Below are 6,735 nucleotides of genomic sequence, written 5' to 3'. Positions count from 1 at the left end.
TCTGATTAATTATTGGCCTTTAAACACAGGATTTTTTTGGTACTCGGTGTCTGGTTTATGGCAGTGTGGCTAGAACCTCAGGAGAGAATGGTTTTTTTTTAGAGAAAGGAGTTTGACCGAGGGCTTGCTGCTCATGAATCTGGCAGCTGCTTTGGGGAAAGATCCTGCCTCAAAGACACAGAACAAGTGCCGCATATACAGAGTCTCAAGTTCAGTCTGGTTTTCCCCAACCATCACAGAAACCCCTTCTCACAGGGCACGGAATCCAAACCTTTTACCATTTTGGTCATCCTCCTCCGGACCCGTTCCAGCTGACCAATAACCTTCTTGAATTGCAGTGCCCAGAACTGGACACGGTATTCCAGGTGAGGTCTGACCAATGCAGATTAGAGTGGTACTATTACATCTGTTCAGACACTACACTCCTATTGATGCAGCCCAGAATTGCATTTGCTTTCTTGGCTGCCGCATCACACTGCTGTCTCATATTCAGTTTGTGGTCTACTAAGACTCCTGGAGGCAGGGAAGTTGTGGAATCCTGCATAATAGGAATCTGGACATTCTTCTCATTCCCTGTATAAAAACCTAGAGAGAGAAGAGTGACAGAAAGGGAGAGGCTAGTGGGAATCTTTTCTCCATTACCCAAAAGCCATGAATTTTTTCCCAGCTCCCAGCTGGTCCTTTGACACAAGCTCTCTCCCACGGCCTGTTCTATTTTGATGCCGTTGAGAAGAAATCAATGCAATCCCCTAAAGAGGTGACGTTGGCAGCTTCCGAACATAACACTGCACAAATGGGAAGAGGGAACTGAGAGTAAGATACCCACCCACCAACAAGTCAAGTGCCTGGGTGGGAATCTGAGCATGAAAACAGATGTGCCAGAGGTGATGGGTTTGAGGAATGGGCTGTGGGAGTGCAACTGGGGAGGGGCAATCACTCGTCTGGGCAGATGTGATAGGATGTGATTTGGGCAGATGTGATAGGATGAACACCAGGATAGTTCCTGGGGAGTGGTTCCTGGGGAAGGGCACAGTCCAACTGTCTCTGCAGGTGAGGGTTGGGCATCCATCCAAACTAATAGGTAAAGGTCCAAAGGCGACACAGGCCCTTACCCACAACAACTCCAACCGTTAGGTGAGCCTGCCGTATTGAACAATACCCAGTCACAGGAGAATACAGGAAGCTTTTGCTCAAATGCCATTGCTTCCTCTAGCACATAGCTCTCAGGAGGCATCTCCCGATTCCCGGAGAGAGGGGAACATGACAGAAGAGATGGAGACTCAATTCTCTGTCCCTCTGCTTTCTCCATCAATGTCAGCCATCTTAACCTGGGTGACATGAGAGCACAAACCTCAAGCACATCACAGGTTACCTTATGGAGGATCAAGATAGTCGAGAAGGCCACATTGCTTCTTCACGCAGCTCTAGCTAAAGGAAGCAGTCCCAAAACATCCGCCTCAACCCCCTCCCCCAGCCAGCTGACGATTGCAATGCTGACCCTCGAAAAAATTAAAACAGCAGCTGCTCTGCTAGGATCATCTGACTCTGCTTCTGCTCCTTTCCCTTCCTTCCCTCTCTCGCTGATCGCCTTCTCCCTCGGGAACAGTGGGATCGTAGATTAAACACCACAACGGATAACACTCTCCACAGAACAAGAGAGAGGGCAGGGCAGCCAAGATGCAGAGAGGAAACTGCAGGCAGAGTCGGGTGGGTCTGGGAAAGAAGAGCACAAAGGGGAGAATATGGTATCCGTCTCACTCAGCGCAGCCCTGTTCCAGGAAAAAGCATACTGCCAATAAGGCAGGCAGGGGAAAGTTTTTGTTCAGGGTTGAGAGATTCCCAGTGAGTCCTTCTCATGCCGCTGCACATGGAAATCTGCTCTCTGCAGAGATGAACAAGTTCCATGTGGAAAGCTCGGTGCGTCAAAGTCTGCAAGGATTTTAAGCAGAACCTTTCACGCAAACCCAGTTACAACTGGTTGGACAGATGAACCTCAGGTCAGACTGTTGGTCTGTCTAGCTCAGTACACCCTGCAGCATCAAGACTCCAATATCTCCGGGTGACAAAAGTCTCACTTACAACTTCAGACCTGAGACTGGTTGAACCTGGAACATGATACAGGCAAAATGGTCCTTTACTATCATGAACTAGAAGAGGAGGAAGAAGAAGAGTTTGGATTTATATCCCCCCTGTATGGAGACTCAAAGGGGCTTACAATCTCCTTTCTTTTCCCCCCTCACAACAAACACCCTGTGAGGTGGGTGGGGCTGAGAGAGCTCCAAAGAACTGTGACTAGCCCAAGGTCACCCAGCTGGCGTGTGTGGGAGTGCACAGGCTAATTCCCCAGATAAGCCTCCACAACTCAGACGGGAATGCGGGGAATCAAACCCGGTTCCTCCAGATTAGAATGCACCTGTTCTTAACCGCTACGCCACTGCTGCTTAAGATGACTGCCTGTTCCCTAGAACAAGCCTATCTACGGTTCAACTGTCCTAAGGGAATCCTGAGAACTGCAGTTGGGGGTGGGGGTGGGGGGTCTGAAAACTGAGGATCCTCTGTTGGAGATCCTAGTCCAAGAACAACGACTGGGTTAGCATGGAGGAACACCGATAGCAAACTTTACTATTGCATGAATAGTACCCTGTTTCCCCGAATATAAGGCACCCCCGGAAAATAAGACGTAGTAGAGGTTTTGCTGAAGTGCGAAATATAAGGCATCCCCCCAAAGTAATACGCAGCAAAGTTTTTGTTTGGAAGCACGCCCGACAAACAGAACACAGAAAAATAAGACATCCCCTGAAAATAAGACATAGCGCAACTTTGGGAGCAAAAATTAATATAAGACGCTGTCTTATTTTCGGGGAAACATGGTAATAAAGCCACGGGGGTGCTGATCCTGGATCAGTTTAGGCACAATATCCCCCGCCCCCCCAACCAACAAAACCAAGCCTCAGAAGTTTGGGAATTATTGGTCAATAAAAATACAGATTATCTTTCCCTCTCCAATTTACCATAAGAGGTAGAAAAGAGAAGAAAATGGGGAAAAAACCAGGGAGGGGGATGTGATAAGGATATTGTACAGAATATCCAGATTTTTTTTACTCATCTCTAGTTCCAGTGGTCATAACAGCTGGCCTTGTGAGCAGGTCTAGCAGAAGTCCTCTTTAGCTTCATCTATGCATGAGAATCCGGAGTGTCCTATCCAGGGAGGAAGGGACAGGCACCGGAGCTGTTATGATAAAAGATTAGGACAGTGACGCCGGGACCTCTTCGCCTGCTAGGCTGGCTTTGCTCAGTGAACCGGCAAATGCCAAGCAGCCTTTTGAAACAAGGACAAGCCGGGAAGGATGTCTCGGCTTCGAACGGGAACGAGAGCGGCATTTCAAATAAACCCCGCTCCTGTTCACATGTGAACCTTCTGGCAGGCTCTTAGAAGCCAAGAAGTTGTTCGGGGAGCTTGTGACCTAACTCGCCGAATCCTGCCCTGTTCTCACGACAACCCTACAAGGTAGGGAGAGAGAAGCAACAGGCCTGGTGCCAACATGAAGGCTGCAAGGCAGGGCAGGGGTTTCAACCCAGATGGCTCTCGTTCCGGTCTGACACTGTAACTACCACACCATGCTGGATTCATATTCAGATCCCCAGACGTGGAACTGAGGCACACAAGTGACTATGGGGGTGGACTGAACCTCAGTGGTCAAGAAGGGGGGGATTAAGTCTTCCCTCTCGTGCCCCTCCCAGACTGCTTGTAGAGATAAGAGAGAAAAAGGGAAGGTACCAAAGGTGTACTTAAAGCAGACGGGGGGGTGTGTGTGTTTCTGATCAAAGAAATGGCACGGGAGGGAGGGGGTCAAGTTAAGCACAGTCTTCCCTGGTGCTGTGGCCCCAATCTGCATTGCAACCCAAGGCTATTTTTCCACCTTAATCCCACGTCTTGGGATCCACATCCAGAACAACCTGTCCCGTTCACACGTGGACTTTGTCCCAGTGTTCCACAGCCAAACAGCTCCACAGGGGAGACACTCGGCCACACAGGAGGAGTGCTACAGAAGAAGCGCCAAGGGAGCAGGTGGTCCCGTGGTGGCATTTTTGGAACCTGGACACAATTCCCTAATGGTGCGCCTTCCCCCAATACAAAGTGCACCAAGGCTGTTTTTGCACGTTCCACATCTCAGGATCCGAACACAGACCCTCACAACACCACATGTGATTTGGCAGTATGTTAGGGACCCCTGCTTTCCCAAGGACCAGTTTGAATTCTTTGCACCCTCTTTGCAAGAATCCCCAGGGACCCACTATGAAGAGAAGAAGAGTTGGATTTATATCCCCCCTTTCTCTCCTGTAAGGAGACTCAAAAGGGCTCACAAACTCCTTTCCCTTCCCCCCTCACAACAAACACCCTGTGAGGTAGGTGGGACTGAGAGAGCTCAGAAGAACTGTGACTAGCCCAAGGTCACCCAGCTGGCGTGTGTGGGAGTGTACAGGCTAATCTGAATTCCCCAGAAAAGCCTCCACAGCTCAGGTGGCAGAGCGGGGAATCAAACAGGAGATGCTATCCAGATTAGAGTACACCTGCTCTTAGCCACTACGCCGCTGCCGCTCCTATGGGACCAGGGATGTCTGTGAAGGCAACCAGAACAGGGAATCATGGCCATATCAGGGCTGCTGTCTGAAAACTATCATTATGTCCAAGGGGGCACGGCAAAGGAGAACTGGTTAGATTCCTCATATGAACATGTCCCCGCGGACAGCCTTGTGTTGGGAAAACGGCAAGAGCCGGGTTCACATTTTCAAAACGGTCCTAGAGAAAAGCAAAAGAACTGAATGCTGGCAATCTATGAGCACAAAGCAACAAACCTTCTGCCCTGTAACAAGAAGAGCGTTGGGCCCTTGAATACACACCCCAAACAAACAGAAAATCCATGAGATCAGTTGGTTTGGAGGTCCTGAATCACCACATAGTTTAAAGCGGTTTGCATCCAACCCAGCCCCGAAAGCAACAGAATTGGTGTTGGGGAGGGGGGGGGGAGAGTCTGAAATGGATCCAGATTCCTTCCTCGTTCAGCGGACTGTACGGCACGATTTTATCCTCTCGTTTTCAACCTTGCAGAAGAAACCAGTGGATTTTTGACATGGTTATGGATCCTGACTATCAGCGGGACCATTAAGTAGAAAAGGGGCTTTAGACCAATGAAAAGCAGTTCCAAGAATGAGCGCAGAGATTTCATGTCGCTGGACAACACCAAGGGACAGCCTCAAGTGCTGCTCCTATTTGTAGGGTTACAAGTGGACTACATGAACTTGATTGGTGTTTGGAATATGCTGCCACAGGAGGTGGTGATGGCCACTAACCTGGATAGCTTTAAAAGGGGCTTGGACAGATTTATGGAGGAGAAGTCGATTTATGGCTACCAATCTTGATCCTCTTTGATCTGAGATTGCAAATGCCTTAACAGTCCAGGTGCTCGGGAGCAACAGCCGCAGAAGGCCATTGCTTTCACATCCTGCATGTGAGCTCCCAATGGCACCTGGTGGGCCACTGTGAGTGCAGACAGCTGGACTAGATGAACTCTGGTCTGATCCAGCTGACTTGTTCTTATGTTCTTATGTTCTTATGAACTAGAGGGCGTTACCAGTAGCCCGCCGGCTGCTCAAGAGTAGCTCATGCCAGCCACAAGAAAACCCAGGGAGGGGAAAAAATTGCACAAAATCTGCTCTAGACTTAAACAAAACATATTTATTTCATAGGATTTTTCTCAGAACTGCTGAGCCCACTAGCTTCATTTTTGGAGCTCTTCCTAGTCTGTTTTCTGATTCTGGGGCAGAACAGAATGTGGTAAAACACTGGGCTGGGAGCCGCTCAGGATAGTTTCCATTTTGTACTTTTGTTACTCAGAAGTAGCATTCATAAGGGGAAAAAAGTTAGCGAGCCCAGAACTAGATCTTGCTCTTTTTCCTATAGCCTGGTTTTTGACTTCTGGTCTAGAATTTCAATTCTCTGGAAGGAGTTACCCAAGAATAAGTCCATCAGATAGACACTCAGAGCTGGTCACGCTTACTTTGATGGGGCATCCGTGAGCAGATGGGGTAGGCCAGGGAGGGAGTCCTGCTCTGTATCCAGCAGGACAGATGCTGTTATATCCAGTTCCAGAAACAGAAACGAGCACTTAAAAGTATGACATGCAAAGCAACTTATCTGGACTGGTGCCTTCATGTCGAGGCGGGAATCAAACAGCCGGATTGCATGAGCAGGAAAACCCCAGAAACCGCAAGCAGGGTCCTTTTATGTAATAGGAGAGAGCTATTTCCTTTTGACAATATCACATGGCGCTACAGCAAGGGAAGCCAGGGTTGGGGAAATATCTCTACTAAGCCGAACACGAGGCTTTTTATGTAGCATCAGCAGTGTGTCTGGAGAACAGCCCATGCGGAACATTTTTCTTGGCAGCGGTGCTACGAAAAGGGGGCAAAAAGAAAAGCCAGCTCTGCCCTTTTCTAAAGAAGCAGGTATTGAAATGCGCAGGCAGAGAGGACCAGGCTGCAAAACCTCCCCCTGGAGTGCTGGAGCGTTCCGGAATCAAAGGAAGCAAAAGCGAGAAAGGAAAGGAAGCTTCTGAGACCTGAAAGGGCTGGCGAACCGTTGCAGAGGGAAGGTAATGATATTCTTCCCTCTTGAGTTCTTCCGAAAAGGACGACGTGTCTCCGAAGGCTGCTTTGTTGTGGTTCTGGCCACGA

The sequence above is a fragment of the Sphaerodactylus townsendi genome, linkage group LG04 (genome assembly GCF_021028975.2).
Source record: "Sphaerodactylus townsendi isolate TG3544 linkage group LG04, MPM_Stown_v2.3, whole genome shotgun sequence".
In the NCBI taxonomy this organism is placed as follows: Eukaryota; Metazoa; Chordata; class Lepidosauria; order Squamata; family Sphaerodactylidae; genus Sphaerodactylus; species Sphaerodactylus townsendi.
This window is presented reverse-complemented; position numbering follows the sequence as displayed.